This window comes from Eschscholzia californica, unplaced genomic scaffold (genome assembly GCF_041429995.1).
Source record: "Eschscholzia californica isolate CP2 unplaced genomic scaffold, dmEscCali1.0.p SCAF_3, whole genome shotgun sequence".
In the NCBI taxonomy this organism is placed as follows: Eukaryota; Viridiplantae; Streptophyta; class Magnoliopsida; order Ranunculales; family Papaveraceae; genus Eschscholzia; species Eschscholzia californica.
In genome coordinates this window covers 25,671,582-25,690,649 of record NW_028238420.1, presented here as the reverse complement: position 1 = coordinate 25,690,649, position 19,068 = coordinate 25,671,582, and the positions used below count along the sequence as shown (strand labels likewise).

The window sequence follows — 19,068 nt, the reverse complement described above, 5'->3', positions numbered from 1 at the left end:
TGGATGTGATCCAGTCTGATAGCGCTAAACAGAAAGAAAGAATCGGGTTCGAAAGGGAAGCCTGAAAAGGCTGAAAGGCAACTATAGGCCGGGTAGATCAAACCCATTTAAGGGGTGATCTAACCGGCCATACTGAGGGAGTGGGCTGGCAAGGCCAAGCCCATTAATGGGCTACTCTGGCCGGCCACACCATTAGGAGAAACCCTAATGGAAATCCTAGGGTTTCCCAATCAGATGGGACTCTTGTGTTTATATTTTTTGGGACTCTTATTGAAACATAATTGGAGTAGGATTCTAATTAGGGTTGCCCTATATAAGAGTCATTAGACAACTAGAAAAGTGTGGAATTTTCTCAAGAGAAAATCAACTCTCTCACATATCTTAAAGAGAGAGTGAAGATTTTAGAGAAAAGGTTCTAGTTCTTTGTAACCAGTCCAGAAGAAGGAGTTCTTCGTCTCAAGCTTCATCAAGGTCCTAGCTGACTTAAAGGGAGGGAGTTCAAGTCAACCTACTCGGTGTCTCAAGTAGAGGAGCTACTACTTTGAAGCTCTTGATCATCTGAAAAGGCGACGACATCGAATTTGAGGAAAGCGAATTAGGTATTCTTCTTTCTGGTATTTACTCATTACTAGTTCCGCTAACAACATTAGCTGGTCTTAGAGATGTACAAAACTCTATAGTGGTAATATTATAGTAGCTCTACCAGAGCCCTCAATGAAACTAGATGAACCAGTGATTATTATCGCATTAGCCTTGTACACCCTCAATGTCTCATACTTAGTATTTTGAAAGATAGAGTTAGTAGTCCCGGTATCAACTACACATATATCCTCATCCTCCTTTAATATTGTATTTCTGCAATCCATACCTCTTATATATAAAAATAAGACATGAGATAACTATAACACATCTCTCTCAATAGAATCAAATTTTATTCTCCTAACTTCCTTCACAAGTGGTTGATAAATTTCACTTCTCAACCACGTATATTTGTGGAAAAAGATTTGAGATTTGCTAAATGGTGGATTAAGAAGACAGGACCGGTTTTTGAGGAGAGAAAAGGTCTGCAGTGACGTCATCAAAGGGCGATTTTTTCCCTCTTTCCTTTCTACCGTAACCCTAGGTTTTCCATCTCCATCCACCGAAAAATCTTTTACCGAGTTCATCAATCTTCAATCCAAAAGAAAATAAACCTTTCATCTTAGTTACTGTGTAATAAGAAGGATAATTATTTTGAGCAGAGGTACACTTGTTAGGGTGTATTTTGCCCCTCCTTTTCAACTAAAAACCTCAATCGAGCACTTGATCTATCACCACCAACTGTTAGGTTCCAATCTGACTGTCAATCCCACCCTCTTAATCATACGCTAAATCTAGCTTGCATTATTCAAAAGGAAAAGTTGGCTCGGAATTAGGGATAACTCAAGTCCCCATCGCCGACTACATATGGATGCCAGAGAGCAGTAAGGTAGATTCATCAAATAGAAAAGCAAGTGTATCGTCGGATGACTATCTCCAAGCTCACAATCTCTTGAAGACAACAAGGAAGTAATTTCTTCATCTCTTTCCGACATCAGGGAAGTCAATCTATTCATCCATCTTATTTCGAATTTCATTGATTCATTTCATGTTCATATAGTTAATTTCTTCTGTAGATCTGATATTTTGATCATCTTCTTACTTGTATGGCTTTTTCTACGAGGGAAACCCTTACCCTAAAGGTTGTAATCCCACTTTTGGTAGCACAATTAGCTAGTAGCATTTTCTATTGTGGATTCTAACTCAGTTTTAGATTCCTAGGTCTTCTGTTCTTAGTTCATAGATAAATAAAATAAGGGTTATTTCCCTAATGGCCCCCAACTTTGTGACCAGCTTCCCGCCTGACCCCCTACTTTACGAGAAATACCCATATGGCCCCCTTCCGTTATAACACTGTTATTCTCTCTCCTCCATCTCTTTTTCTCTCTCTTCCATGTCACGCCACATCATCTGTTACGCCACCTCATCACCTTCTCCGGCAGAGGTCGCTGGCCGGCCAAATTTCCAGCCGGCGACCTTCAAACTAAAAAAAAATTAAATTTTTTTTCTCTTCTTCTTCTTCCTCTCTCTCTCTCATGTTTTCTCTCTCTTCTTCTTCCTCTCTCTCTCTCTCTCTCATCTTCTTCCTCTCTCTCTCTTCCCCTTTCTTCTCACTCTCTCTCTCTCTCTAAAATGGCCGGCGAAGGGGGGAACCCTTCGCCGGCCGTCGGTCTGGTTATCCCAAACCTTCGAAGGTCTGGGAAGGTCTGGTTTTTTCCCAGACCTTCAAAGGTCTGGCATAACCATACCTCATTATAGTATTGTTGTTTTGTTTCTGGTTTTGGCGGTTCGGGATTGCTTATATAGTTTTGTATTTAGTTCTTAGTGGGTGTCTATATTATTTTCTTCTTCTTTCTCTTTGATATATACTAGGACTGTCTTTTTTCTTCCTATAGTATGTCTAACAACACTGCTATTATGGAAAATCCATCCATCCTTAGTTGGAATGTGAGGGGAGCCTCCACTTTCCTTACCAAAAAGCACATTCTCAAACTCATCACTAATAATCAACCGGATATTGTTTTTCTTTCGGAAACAAAAAACAAAGCAAATATTATGACAAAAAACATCCCTATCCAAAAAACTTATGCTAGTCATTTTGTTGACTCGATCAACAAAGCTGGAGGTCTTGCTCTCTACTGGAAGCATCATCTGAACATCAATATCAATCACTCTGACAATAACATCATTCACGCGGAGCTTAACATGGATCATTCAACCAACCCCATCATGATCACTGGCTTCTATGGCTCCCCTTACAACAACAACAAAATCAAGCCTTGGAAAACTCTAACCCAGCTCTCTCCTGAGAATAATACTCCTTGGTTAGTTATTGGAGATTTGAATTGCATTCTTGACCCCTTGGAGAAAAGGGGGGGTTCTAATGCGACCAACTTCCATACTCGTAAGATCATGGACATCATCAACAACCTAGGTCTCTTAGACTTAGGTTACCAAGGAAAACCGTATACTTGGAGTAACAAGCAGTTCGGAGCTCATCTTATTCAAGAAAGACTTGATAGGGGGATGGCGAATCTTCAGTGGCTTCAACACTTTCAGACTTCTGGTGTCACCCACCTTGATGCTGTGGGGTAAGATCATTCGCCCATCTTTCTGGACAACAGAGACCTCAGCCAGCTTAGCCCTAAACCTTTCAAGTTCATCCGGACTTGGATGCCCACCCGGAATAAAAAGATCTTCGGCAACATTGAAAATAAGATTAGCCAGATTATCAAGCAGATCCAGAACAACAATACCAAAAGGGATTACAACCGCCTGAATCATAACCTTGAAGAACTCTACTGTCAGCAAGAAAGCCTTTGGAAGGAAAAATCGAGAAACAACTTCCACACTCTAGGAGACAAGAACACCAAATACTTTCATTCCGAAGCCATTCAACATAACAGAACAAACAAGATTAGAGCTACTAAAGACAATAATGGAGATTGGAAGGAAGATATCAAAGATATCTAAGACATATTCTCTTCCCATCTTCTTAATATTAGCACCACTAGTAACCCCAAAGAAGACCCGTCCACCCTTAACCTTTTCAACTCGGTGATTACTCATGAGAAAAACGTAGACCTTATAGCCATCCCGAGTAAAGAAGAGATTGATCAGGCGATTCAAAGTCTTAAGAAGGAGGCTCCTCCGGGTCCGGATGGATACCCCCATTTTTTCTTTCAGTCGAATTGGGAGACGATTAGCCCTGATATCTACGACCTAGTTCAAAACTTCTTCAAGACAACATATCTCCCACCTGAGATTAACCATACCCATATTTGTCTTATTCCCAAAATTCCAATCCCCCAAACCCCAGCTGACTACAGACCCATTAGCCTCTTAAACACGACCTATAAGATCATCACCAAGTTGTTAGCCGATAAACTTAAGCACACCTTGAACCCTATCATCACTCCTTTCCAAGCGGCGTACGTCCCAGGCAGACAGATAACTGACAATATTATCATGGTTCAAGAAATCATTCACTCATACAAGAAAATGAAAGGAGCAGCAGGGTATATCGGCCTCAAGCTAGACATGGCCAAAGCGTTTGATAGAATAGAATGGAATTTCCTTACTGACATTATGAGTAAATTGGGTTACAACGACCACTGGATTAGAATGATACATACGTGTATCTCTACCTCCTCGATGTCAGTTCTTGTGAATGGTCGACCGGGCAACACTTTCTATCCTACTAGGGGTATCAGACAAGGCGACCCTCTTTCCCCTTTCCTTTTCACGATTGCAATGGAAGGCCTTAGCCGTAAGCTGATGAATAATAATAGTAGTAATAGATTTTTGGGGTTTCCCTACTAACATCGCTGACTTGGAGATCTCCCATCTGCTTTTTGCTGACGACTGCATCATCTTTGGCAAGAACACGATTGACAATATCCACAACCTTAAGAAGATTCTACAGGGATTCTGTGATACCTCGGGGAAAATGATCAATTAGGCTAAGTCAAACATCTTCTACTCCAAGAATTCGCATCCGAAATTTAAACGCCTTATCATGCGCACCCTTACAGTCAAATATGCGTCCACTTCGGAGAAGTACCTGGGGGCCCAGCTATTTATCGGAGCCCAGAAAACCAAAGTTTTAAATGATATCCTTGATCACATCAAGAATAAGTTCAACAAATGGAATCACTCTTTTCTGTCCCAAGCAGGTCGCACGGTGGTCATCTCGGCCATAGCTCCAGCCGTGCCCCGATATCAGATGCAATGCTTTGCTATCCCTAAAGGAATCAGCAAACGCATCAAGTTCGTTCAAAGGAATTTCTGGTGGGGTAAGTCGAAGGTTATTTGCACTAAAGCCTGGTCATATATTTGTCGGCCGAAGAATCTCGGAGGCCTTGGAATTCACTTGTCAGATCTGGACAACACCGCATTACTTACTAAACTTGCATGGAGGCTCAAAACTGAACCAGAAACTACACGGGCTAAACTCCTCAAAGCTAAATTTTTTTTGCTCTCAGATAAATCTGGTCCAGCGAAGCCCCATCACTCCTGGTGTTGGAAGACCATTAGGAAACATTACAACCTCATTGAAGACTTTGCCACCTGGGAAGTGCAATCTGGCAATGACATTAATATCTGGGAGGATAATTGGATTGTAGAAATCAATAGTCCTATGCATAACAACAATCACTCCAGCTGCCAACAACCCTTGGCTCGAGTGGTAAGAGGTAAGTCTTCCAACTTAAAGGTCAAGAGTTCGAGGCACACGCTTACCAATTCAAAAAAAAAAACAATCACTCCAGCCTGAACAAGGTAGCCCAACTTATCACTAACAAAACTGGAATAATGAGATCCTCAACGCCACGTTTGATGCAATGACTCAAAACCTCATCAAAGCTATCCCTGTGAATAGCGAAGGCAAAGATCAGCTCAAATGGAAGCTTACCAAATCAGGTAAATTCACTGTTAAATCAATGTATTATCACCTTAGCACCAACAATATCACTCAGGAACCTATATCTAAGAACTGGAAGTTCATCTGGTCTCTTCCCACTGTTCCGCGCATAAAAATCTTCATCTGGAAAATCTATATTAAAGCTCTTCCGGTACGAGAAAGAATTGGTAAATACATCGACAATAACCTGAATTGCCCAAACTGTATTAATACCGAAACCATTGAACATGTCCTTCTACACTGTGCGTTAGCTAAAAACGTTTGGTTTCATTTTAATATTATTTCGGAAAACATTACTTCTATCTCCGATTGGATATTCTCTTGGGAAGACGATCCCAATCACTGTTACACCAGTGTGGATATTCACTTTGCGAGTATCCTTTGGATTTTATGGAAAGTTAGATGTGACCACTGCTTTCAGCATGAAATAAATGATCTGAATAAATCATAAAAATGATTACATCTTTTCCCAGAAACTACAAAATCACTGAGAAAAACAAACAAAAATCCAATGAAAAATGGCAACCTCCTACTAATCAATTCAATAAAATTAATGTTGATGCATCCTTTATAAATGTAACATCCAATGTGGGAATCAGCCTGATTGCACACAATACAAAATCTAAATTCATCGAAGCTCAAGTGAAAACATCGAGGGCGAGAAACAGTGAAAAAAGTGAAGCAATGGCTATATTATTCGGATTGGAATGGGCGAAAGAACAAAATCTCAAATCAATTATCATTGAAAGCGACAACATCAATCTGATCAAGCACATCAACAATAAAAAGCATTCAGTCCAATGGCAATCTCTGATCCATATCCAGAAAAGTCGTGAAATCAGGAGGAATTTCAATGAGGTTCAATTCAAATATACAAGGAGAGAACTCAATCTGCAAGCAGATAAGTTAGCTAAATGGGCTAGAAAGAAGAATAGAAGCAAAAAGTGGAAAAACGTTCCTTGTATTTTAGTTGATAAATATTGTAATAACGTTTTTATAAATTAATAAAAGGCTAGTTTCAACAAAAAAAAAAAAAGATAACTATAACACATTTATATTATATGAACATGATAATATTACAATATTTAAGAAAAACAAAACAATATGTACAAATATAACACTATTTTAGAAAACGTTAGATTTAAGAAAACTCTTTATCAAATTCTTCATCGAGTAATTTGTCAAATTCAATGGAAAATAGATTATCAAAGCTACCATCGTATACATCTCTTTCATCGTCTGGGACACAATCTTTTGGAATTTCAAGATTACGATTGTTATTGATGCACCCGAAAAGGTTGCACACCCAAGCGGAGGTATCAAGTAGTAATCCGGCAAAGCCGGGATCGATCCAAGGATAGGAAGGTAGTTTGGATATCGAAGGGTCTTATCCCTCGGTCTAGATATTAAAAGCTAACTTAGACTAAAAAGGAAATGAAACAAAGATAAATGAGGGTTTTAGAATGAATGAGTAATAAGAGAAGAAATAAACTAATTAAACGATAAAAGTAAACGGGCGAGAGAGATTCGAGAGAAGATTCGAAGGAATAAGAGTCGGGAGGCGGTAAGACTCGATTCGGGCAACAAATAAGCGAGAGAGGTGTCGAAGTCCGGGAATCCATAATAATAATCCTACGACTACGTATGATCCAATCTAATGTGTCGAAGTATAATCGATGTTCGACTCCTAAAGTAGATGTTTCTAAGTACTACGTATATCCGGAGATCATACCTAGTCAAACAAACGCCTAATTCGGTTAATCCCGAGTCATATCAAATGAACATCAATTCATAATCAAAACATCAAATCATATTAAACATAATCACAAATTCATCACATTTCATCTCATATAATCGACACACTTAATTTAGCTAACATGGTGAATAAGTAATAAATGAAAAGAAATGATAAGAGAAATCCCCCTTTTTCGATGTGGCTCGAGGCTAGGTTCGTCGAGAAAAATGAGTCTCTAAGTGTAGTCGATCTCCCCGTAGCAATTTTCTGGATTTCCCTTTAAAAATGCAATTTGGGTGTCCCCGTGTAAAAATCAGATTTCCCCATAGCACTCATCATCATCTTCTCCATCTCAAGAACATCCACCATTAAAGCTTCATCAAGCTTTCTCTCTCTAGAGATTTTTCACCCAAAATCAAATCAAACCACATGGGAGGCTAGCCAAGGATGAGGGAAACAAAAGCCCTAAGGTTTCGGATCAAGAAAGTTGCCGGAACACCATGAAAAATCCGACAAAAGAAAGCTAGGGTTCCGGCCAAAAATCAAGAAATCCGGCCAAATAAGCTGCTGTCCGAGCCGGATGTCCCTTGGTCGCGTCCCGAGCGTTGCTCCCGTGCCGGCCAAGATACCCGCAGCTGCATCCCGAGCTCGGAAGCTGCTGTCCGAGTTCCTTAAAGCCTTCCCGAGCTGCTGGCCGGTCTTGCTGCTGCTGTTCGGTGGAAGCTTGCTGCTGGAGCATCCCGCGTCCCGTGCTAGCAGCTCCCGTGCTCCCGTGTAACTCTCCCGAGCAGCAGCTCGTGTGCAGCCCGAGCTGCTGCTCGGCCGGCCAAAGCTAGGCCGGCCTAGTGCTGGCCGGTCTATGCTTTGGCCGGATCCTCCTTCTTGCTCTCTTGTTCTCTCTCTATCAAACCTTAGTGATGAAGAACCAAAACCCTCTTGCCTCTTTCTCTCTCCTCTTTCTTTCCCAAGCTTGAAGATGATGAATAGTGTCTTTGACCCCTTTTCTCTAACTTGAGTCAAACCCTAGACTTAGTCAAAGTTTGACTAAGTCTTTAGACTACTTCAAACCCTTGACTTTGTCCATCATAAAAGACTTTTGACTTGGACCAAAAAGGGTGCCCATAGAATCTCTATTGTTCTCTTCCTCTTTGGGCTCTTTGGTTGGCTTCTTTCTAAAGCAAGGGAGTGCCTTCATCTTGTCTCTACATTTAGAACCAAGGGGTGCCTTCATAGAATCCTTGTTTCAAGACCGAACCTCGGCTTCTTTCATTCACAACTTTTCCGTCCGAACTCCGAATCGACTTCCGTTTTCACCGTCGGACTCGTCATTGACCTCACTTGTTGTTTGACTTCTGATATTGACCAAAATGACCAAAATACCCCTGGTGCTCTTTTCTTCCCTTTTGCCGCATAAGATGAAAATGTGATATTCGCTCTTTTTATTCCGAATTACACGCCAAACCCCAAATAAGCTACCTAGCAATAAAAACACATAAATAATTAGAAATAGAACCCGAAAGGAACTAACTAATCAAAGTTAAGTGACCTAAATGTGGCATTTTCACGCCACATCAACATCCCCAAACTTAGAATTTGCTAGTCCTCGAGCAACAAACAAAATAAGACAATAAAGTAAACTAACTCACTTTCGGAGGCATCCCGGTTGCATTTAGCGTATGCAACAAGCCGTTAAACCCCTAGGTTACCCCTAGTGGACGAGTCTCGTCTCGTGAGGGTTTCCAGTGAATACACCCACAAAGTTCTAGATTTTCAAAAGACATAAGAGTCGAACTATCGATGCAAATAAGGTAACGATCAACAAGTGAGAGACTTAAGTGTGTCAAACACATGAATCAAACCAATAAACACAAAAGCATGCTAAGAGTCTCCTCACTAATAGTTTCATACTTAAGTGCAAGTGTCCCATCATCATGAGCATCATCCAAGTCTAAAGTAACAAAACTTTGTTTCCTATCATAGCACATTTCGCCTCGACTTTGGCCTCACGGTCATACGCTCTTAAACATGAAATCATTCAAAATGGAATCTAATGGTTCACTCTCATGTGTGAGCATGGAATAAAGTAAACTCAACACATACAAAAATTAAATGAGGATATCAAGTTCTAAAACGAAATGATCTCTTAGGAATGGAAATAACCACTAACGGAATGGGGAAGCTCACTCACCCTTCTCACCCACTCTACCCTCTAATAATGTCTCCTAAAGGTAAACGGATACAAGTGATGGAATGGAAGATGATGAAATCCCGAGAATGTCGACGCCTTCAACGATAAAAGAACACTCAAACAACCTTTAAACTTAACTTCTTGCATTGAATACTTTATTTTCATAACACTTACACAAACACAAAATAACACATATAACCAAACTTTTTTTCTTTTCTTTTCTTTTTTTTTTCTTTCTTTTCTCTTCTTTTCACTTTTCTCTTTTTCCTTTTTTCGTTTTTTCCTTTTTTTCACTTTTTCATTTTCTTTCCCTTTCTTTTCTTTTTTTTACACACATACCTAAACACCAAAACAAAAATACAACTAGTATTCTCAACAAATCACCTTTACTTTCACATTTTGCTTTCACATCCTTTCTTCTTTACTTTTCATGCCTTCATTCTCGAGAGTAGTATGATGAATGGATGGTGGAGTATCCGTTTCCCTAAAGTTGACACCATTATCGGGTTTCATGGACTACAAGAGTAAGGTTTATTCGCTATCCTGATGTCACTCCTAGTGGCTAAGGAAGTTGAGCTCATGAGATCGTCTAAGCTCTATTGAAAGTTGCGAAGTTGAGTAGCTCTTCATTCTACTCGGAGTTAGCGCGGAAGAGTACACTCAAAGGCAATAAAAAGGCTCAGATATCTCACATGGGTTTAAGTCTCCACTAATGACTATTTTAGGTCACTTAGAAGTGTTCCTTCTTCCTTAAGATGCTACTCACATGATAAGACACCAACACCAAAGGACTTAACATTCATGAAAAGACTAAGAGCATGCATAAGATTTATCAAGAAAGAACCACATGTATCAACATACTTAAAAATACCACTAGAGTCATACCAAATCTACCCAAAAATTTTCAAATTTGGTCAATTTGTTGAACCCTTTTGCCTTTTGAAATCTAAGGTCATGATGTCATGCGACTAAATGGTCGTATCCCCATCCCCAAACTTAAAACTAACATTGTCCTCAATGTACTAAGCATATACTCACCAAAAGATAAGAGGTACAATAAGTTAAAGAGAATAGTGGAAGGATATTACCATAGCCGAAGGAGATAAAAAGTGATACTACCAAGACTTAAGTATTCGAGTTCCAAGTTGATGATAAGCCCATCGCCATCCCCAAACTTGGAACGAACCACGTCCCAAAAGTATACAAAGTGAGAAACACTCCTAAAACATCAATATAAAACATAAGAATGAAACATAAGCATGACCACATAAAAATGACCACTCACGCAGGATCACTCGATTGCATTGAACCATGCAATTAGTCATTGATTCTCTTGCTTTCACAAGAGCACGAGTTAGGTCTCGTGGAGGGTTTCCAGAGATGATACCCACAAACATCAAACCCATCTCAATAGACCAACCAATCATATAACAAAAGACGAAATATTTCGGGGTCTACCCATACGAAAGTTTTAACTGGTAAAAACCGTCTCACAACAATGTAATGGTATGGGTTTATACGTGAGACGGCAAAAAATAAGAGGTAATCCCCAAACTTGGATGATGACAAGGCAACAAAGTTTGATAAAATAACAGAGGGGGCATGCATTTCACCAAAATGATATACAAAGGTCTCACGAATCAAACTCGTCATGTTGTTATGGTCCTCCTGAGCATTAATAGTATTGTCCCTTTGAACTACCGGTGCAAGCATATATATATCACAGGTAGGCAATAATAGTTGAGAGAATGAGGGTTTAGGTCTATCAACTAGTTTAGACTCAGATTTCGACTGAAAAACCTCGTTATGCCCACCACCATTCTCAAAAATCGTACGATCCTCGGGTATGTCTACCGTCATGGGAGTCTCTAAGTTAATCATTTCATCACTTTCGAGAATGGAGTTGGACTTAACATTAGCACTAGGTGTATTACCCTCACCTGTACCCTTAGGATTTGTTGGAGTTTGGGGTTGTGAAACCCCTTTCTCGATGTCTTTCAATTTTGCTTCCATCTCTTTAAGGGCGTGCAAGGTGTTTTGGCTAATCTGAGTTTCTACCTCATAAAATGATTTCGAAACATCTTCAAGAGTCCTCTCATGATGAGACGCATAAGAACCAACTAAGGGCTCCTGAAGATTCTCATAATCATTGGTAAAGACATCACGCCACGAACCCCTCCTCTAGATTGGTGGCCACCACGTCTATTATTTCTACTATGATCGTTGCCACGGTCGCCTCTCCCAGAACGGTTATCACCGTCTTTAGTATATTTACCGTGATTTTCACAACACCCACGTAATTTAATTAGTTGTTAGGAAATTGTTATTACAATACTAACTAGTTAAAGAGACAGTGAAGAAAATAGAAAATAAATTAGAGAAAGTATTACAAACAAAACCTCGTTAATTTATTCTTCCTTTACTTGGATTTTTGATATTTTAAGAGATATGAACTTTTGATAGTCTTTTTTAGAGAGCTGCAAATTCGATATTGGTTAGATTTAACATATGAAAATTAATAACATAACTTACTTTGATATTCGGATAACCTTCAAGACAACCCTTCGTCTATAACTTAATTTCTTCACCCCCTTGTAGAAACTATCGTGCTGATAACGAGTTGTCATAAAATAGAATTTGGTGGAGAGAAAAGGTAGAAACTATAATATCATTATAGTTATTATACTCTCTGTATATTACTCACTAAATGATCATAAGAAAGATGACAGTTACAAAGTAAAGTAAGGAGGAAAAGAGAGAGAGAGATTCAATTGAAAGTTATCTGACCAAAATTATCTCGTATTAAGAATGGGATGTGGGTTCTCTATATTTAGTAATTAATGCATGGCAGAAAAGACCCATAAAGGGACAAGTGCTAATGCATGAGAGTAATGACTCCATAGTGGGACACCTTGAGGAGGTAAGAATTCAAACATTATATCCCTAAGTAAACTTGACTTATATCAATAAGATTTGTGTAACACTCAAGGCAACCATAAATTTATTCTATGGGCAGCCACCATCATTTATAACAGAGTGGAATTTTTTGGCTTTTTTTTTCCTCCCAAAAAATCCACCAACATTTTCTCTCAACTCTGGTAACAGTCGCAGGCAAACAACTATTGTCGTCAACCATTAACTTTTTTAGTCTTTTTTTTTCCTCCATTAACCATTTTTTACCACCATTAATCTCTCTCTTCCTCTCCCTTTCTGTCTTCTCATTCGTCTCTCTCTTCTCCTCCCTTTTTTCTCCCATCTTCCTCTCTCTAGTCGTTCCCATGAGAAAGACTTCCTTCGCCAGAAAACGGCTGGGGGATCCCAAAACCAGTCCTGTTCTGGAGGAAAGCACTAAATATTAGGGGAATCAATGGTTACAAAAGAAAGAGTGCGATTTGATGCTTTGAAAAATTAAGATACAAATCTTCCAACTCATTAGGCTACTAATATCAGTACCTTGAAGTTAGAACGATTTAATTATTTAAGATTCAAGATTTACGAGGATTTCAGGTTATAAGAACTTAAGAGGGAACTGGCACTTAAACAGGAGAGGTTTACATCTCTAGTACCTCTTACTCAATCTTTTAAAATAAGTTCGGAAAGAAAATTGTATATTTGAAACCCGATATTGCAAACTGATTTTCTAGGCTTTCCTTTCCTACGAATCAACCGGGATTTCCCCCAAACTTGGCTGGTTTCTGAAGAAGGAGATGAGGCGGATTAGATGGAGAGAAAGAGGATTGAGTAGGAGAGAAAAAGAAGAGGAGAGGGAGGAGCAGAGAGAGGAGAAGGACAAATGGAGGTGATAGTGGTCGTGGCAGGAGAGAAGAAAAAAAAAAAGCAGAAAAATGGTGGTGGTGGTGGTGATGGTAGAAAATGAGAAAAAAGAATATGCTTTGTCTCCCTTTAAAACTTTCCACCTCAAAAAGTTTTTCAAAAGTCAAAATTTCCTTTCCAAATTTTGGACTCCGAAAATTTTTTTATTTCTCCAAAGCGCCGGCCAAAATCATATATCTCTCTCCAGAAAAAATGGAAACCCACAAGCTGAAAGGATATTTGAGGTGTAATGAAAAAACCTACTTAAATGAAGGGACCAGAAAGATGGTCTAAGTGATTGTCCCTGAGATGTGTTACGATAAACGACTTTTAATCCTTAAGGCCCAGCCCGGAAAAATGGTTCTTCTAGACGAGACTATGACAAGAGTAAGAGACACATGGCAATTGATTCAAGTCACGTGCGCCAAGTTAAGGAACATGCAAGTAATATTGGATTTCAGCTAACGAACCCAGGGACGTGGGAAAAGGGATGTCATTGGTGCGAGGACACCGGTCCTCCTCAAACAACAATAAATAATCGAAGAATCAAGGGCCCCGCCAAATAACTAACTTTTAGTGAAAATGTTTTAAAGTCAAAATCATATATTGCTAGAATTTGTTTGAAAGTCTAACTTCAGTATGAAGGGCCCCTTTAATTATTATGCTCGTTCATATTTATCTAAAGGGTTATTTCCCAAATGGCCCCCAACTTTCTGACCAGCTTCCTGCCTGGCCCCCTACTTTAGCAAATATTCTCGTATGACTCCCTCCTTCCGATATCTTTAATTGTCCGTTACTCTCTCTCCTCCATCTCATTTTCTCTCTCTGCCAAGTCATTTGTCACGCCACATCATCATCTTCTCCGGCAGGGGTCGTCCGCCAGTCAAATTTCTAGCCGCCGACCTTCAATTATTAAAAAAAATAAGAAAAAAATTTATTTTCTCTCTCTCTAGAAAAATAAAATAAAATTTTTTTCCTCACCTCTCTCTCTCTAAAAACTCCGCCCTTCGCCGGAGTTTTTAGAGAGAGAAAGGTGAGGGAAAAAAAATTTCTAGAGAGAGAGAGGAGAGAAAAAAAAATATTTTAATATTTGAAGGTCGCCGGCCAAAAGTTTGGTCGGCCGGCGACCTCTGCCCGAGAAGATGATGATGTGGCGTGATAGGTGACTTGGCAGAGAGAGAAAATGAGATGGAGGAGGGAGAGTAACGGACAGTTAAAGATAACGAGAAAAGGGGGCCAGGCAGGAAGCTGGTCACAAAGTTGGGGGCCATTTGGGAAATAACCCTTATCTAAACTATATCAAACGACTATAACAAACAAATAATGTAATTCAAATGATATTTAGTATAAAAATGCTCGATTAATAAAAATGTTACCATTTTACGTATAAAAATGATATCACATTATTTACATCTTGTTAACTCTTGGGTTTCCCTTCAAGAGTTCTCGTTTAGAAGAAGAAGGAATGAGTTAAGGGTTTTCGAAAGAAGGTTTTATTCTGGTCTTTCAAAATCAAAGTTAGTCCTTGATTGACTTAGTCATGTCCAGCTCTTCATATCAGATTATGGAAAACTTCTAAAGCCACCTGCAAGTTGAGAAAATGTTAGTTAGTAACTAACTTTTCCATTCTTGTTAATTTCTGTTAAACAATAACAAACTATTAGCTTTCATCTATAAAAGCTAAATGTAGTCTCATTGATAATGGATTGAATAAAACGAAGTATTAGAGAAACTTACATGGTATCAGTAGTCTTGGTTAGATCAAATTAGGGTTTCTCGGCAATACTTAACAACAATCTCTTATTCATCATCAACATCTCGCAAAATCACATCAAGAAGATGAAAATCAAATTAAAATCATCATCATCAATATCAAAATCCAGTAAAATCAAGTTCAATATCAAGTAAAATCAAGTTCAATATCGAGTAAAATCAAGATCAAAATCAAGTAAAATCAAGATTAAAGTCAAATAACACCATTAACTTATTGTTTTTTTCATGCTCTTCCTCAGCAAGGTTTCTTTCTCATCATGACTTCTGCGAATTAGGTAATCTTTCACCTATTTCCTCTGTAACTAGTTTCATTACTGAGAAACTTGATGACTCTAACTATTTGATGTGGAGAGACCAAGTTGAATGTTGAATACTTATGAACTTATAGGGTTTGTAAATGGTTCCATTGAAGAACCATCTCAAATCAAGATAATTCATGGAGTAAAACAGGTTAATCCTGAGTTTAAATTATGGAGAAGTAAGGAAAGTTTTGTTAAGTCTTACCTTAAGAGTACACTTTCTAAATCCATATATTATGACACTTATGGATTGGAATCTGCACAAGAAATCTGGGACTACCTAGAACTTACAAACAATGAAAGATTAGAATAATAAAAAGATCAATTAAGGACGAAATTACAGAGTATAAGAAAAGGTAATGCTTCTATATCTGAGTACTTAAGGGAATTGAAACAAGTTTCAGATGCTTTACTTTCTGTTCATGATAGAGTAAATGATTCAGAATTAGTCTCGCTAGCTATTCAAGGTTTATCTTCTGACTATGATCAGTTCACCATTGCACTTAGGGCTCATAATGAGCACTTATCACTAGCACAATTCAAATCCAGACTTATTCAACATGAGCAATGGTTACTTGCAAAATAAATTGATCATGAGGTGTATTATGTCAAAAGAACAGTTCCTTCTTCAGTTCAAAGGAACAAACCTTCTCCAAATTTTTACAGGAATCAATTTTATATTAAAAAGGAAGGTTCAGTTTCACAACCTCAAAGTACTAAATCAAAAAATCAAAGAGCTGATGACTTTGATTTCACCACAGTTCCATGTGGAATCTGTAAAAGATGGGGACATGTTGCTACTTATTGTTATTTTAGATATAAACCTGACAAACCACAGTCAGGTTACTATACTGAAGAACAAGATCAAAAGGATAATACTGTTATTGATGAATTGCCAAAGTCATATCCTTATGCAGAAGAATCTCTTCTTGAATGCAACAATGTTGTTGTTTTTGCTTATAAACAACTTTCTATAGATGCAGATACTGATGTTTTTGAAGAATGTTATACTGCCACTGAACACTCATATGATGAAATTTTTGAAGACTGCAATTCATTATTTTCTCATGAAGAATGTCATGTTATATCACATACATCTGACTCTGTAAATCATAAAGACAAGGTCTGGCTAGCTGATACAGGTGCTAGTAGTCATATGACCCATACAGCTGAAAACTTATCCTCGTCTCAAGCTTATAAAGGAACAGAGGCAGTAATGGTTGGCAGTGGGAAGTTCTCACCAATTTCCAGTACAGATACATCTAAACTGTTTACTTCTACTGGTGTTTTTGATCTTCACAAGGTTTTATGTGTACCAAGTCTTAAAAGGAACTTGTTATCCATTTCAATATTCACAAAGGATAACTCAGTGTCAGTGGAATTCATGCCATGGGGATACAATATAAAGAACATATGGTCAAAGAAAATATTAGCAGAAGGTCCTGTTAAAAATAATTTGTATCCTATAGAGGTTCAAAGTGATATGCTTCTTTCTAGAACTGTCTCAGCTCATACAGCTCAAATAGAATCACCATATGCAACTTGGCATGTCAGACTTGGTCATTCTCATAGTGGTGTCATAAAACAATTACATCAAGAGAACAAAATTCTTCTATCCAATCCTAGTGATAAATTCTTTTGTCAATCTTGTGAGATGGGCAAAAGCAAATGTTTACCATTTGAAGCTTCTACTACTACTACTACTACTACTACTACAAATACACCATTACATCTAATACATTGTGATATTTGGGGACTAGCCCCTATTTCTACACCAAATGGAGCAAGATACTATATTTTGTTCTTGGATGATTTCAGCAAATATAGTTGGGTGTATGCTATGAAGATAAGATCAGACAGTGTGAAATGTTTCACTCACTTCAAAGCTATCAATGCAAACTTACTCAAAGAGAAGATTGTCTATTTTCAGTCTGATGGTGCACCAGAACTTCAAAAGGGTGATTTCAGAACCGTTTTGGATACAAATGGCATAATTGTCAGGAGTTCATGCCCATATACACCTCAGCATAATGGAAAAGCTGAGAGAAAGCATAGGCATATTACTGAATTAGGTAATACTTTATCCTTTCACAGCTTTTTACCTAAACATTTATGGTTTGATGCCTTTAGTACTGCAGTATATGTCATAAATAGAGTTCTAACTAAGACACTTCATGGTGTTTATCCTTTTGAAGTGCTTTTTCATATGTCTCCTGATTACTCATTGTGCTTGTTACCCACACTTGGGAGAACTTAGAAAGGATAAACTTAGCCCTAAGAGCATCTAGTGTGTCTTTTCGGGATACAATACCGATCACAAAGGGTATAGATGTTATGATCCTCTTACCAAGAGGTTATATATTTCCATACATGTATCTTTTGATGAAAGAAACTTTCCTTATGCTAACATCCTTGAGAAACAGTCTAGGTGTGATCAGAATTCTACACCACATATTTCATAACCTTTACCCTCCATTGACTTAACTACACCTGATAACTCTTAACTACACCTGATAACTCTGAACTAGGTTCATCTAGTATCCCTACCAGCACACCTACTGATTTTGTGGCCCATTTTTCCTCACCTCACACTCTAAATGTTGCCTATTTGTCCATTCTTCAACTTCCATCTGAACCTACTTCTTATAATATGCCTCTAAGCATTATGAATGGTGTAAGGCTATGAATGAAGAGTTTCAAGCTTTACAACAAAATGAAACATGGTCACTTGTTCCAGCCACAAATCAGATGAATATTCTAGGCTGCAAGTGGGTTTATAAGCTGAAACAGAAAAGTGATGACACTATTGAAAGATACAAGGCTAGACTTGTAGCCAAGGGATTCCATCAACAAGAGGGTGTGGATTATGAGGAGACTTTTAGTCCCATGGTCAAGGCAAATACTATCAGACTTATCTTAACAATAGCAGTCACAAAATCATGGAATATTAAACAGCTTGATCTATCCAATGCCTTCTTGCATGGAACTTTGGATGAAGCTGTCTACATGATTCAACCACCTGGGTTTACTGAATCAGGTAAGGAAAACTATGTTTGCCATCTTCACAAAGCACTTTATGGCCTTAAACAGGCTCCTAGAGCCTGGTTCAACAAATTTGCCACTTTCTTGCACACTTATGGTTTTCAAAAGAGCAAAACAGATCACTCTATGTTTGTTTATCATCTCAACTCAAATATGATGGTTCTCTTGCTCTATGTGGATGATATAATTCTCACAGGCATCTCTGTGCTTATGATAGGTAAGCTTATCATTGATTTAAGTGCAGCTTTCAAAATGAAAGATTTGGGTACTCTTTCTTATTTTTTGGGTATAATATGGTTCTGACTCAAAAGAAATATACATTGCAACTTCTACAAAAAGCAAATTTACTGGATTCAAAACCTTCACAATTACCAATTTCAAGTGGACAGAGGGTTTCTCTTACTGATGGTGATGAGCTTTCCAGCCCTACTGAATGTAGAAGTTTGGTGGGAGCTCTCCAGTATCTTACTTTTACTCGTCCAGACATCTCCTTTGCAGTCAATTACGCAGCACATTCATGCACAAGCCAACATCAGTACATATGGTTATTGTCAAGAAGATATTAAGATATCTAAAAGGAACTATGGGGTCAGGCATTTGTATTTCTGCTGGTGATTTATCAACCTTAACAGCATATTCTGACTCTGATTGGGCTGGTTGCCCAGATTCCAGAAAATCTACTGGTGGTTATTGTGTATTTTTAGGGTCTAGCCTTATT

At 38.4% G+C, this 19,068-nt stretch overlaps 1 long non-coding RNA gene across 1 annotated transcript in view; it reads left to right on the top strand.

The window, feature by feature from the left end:
- The first annotated feature begins 7,272 nt into the window (after nt 1–7,272).
- The window catches only part of LOC147549195 (uncharacterized), a 69,079-nt gene continuing 57,283 nt past the window's right edge, over nt 7,273–19,068 (top strand). Inside the window, exon 1 of the long non-coding RNA XR_015238293.1 lies at nt 7,273–8,009. This is a non-coding gene — a long non-coding RNA (uncharacterized LOC147549195). The remainder of the gene's footprint in view (nt 8,010–19,068) is intronic.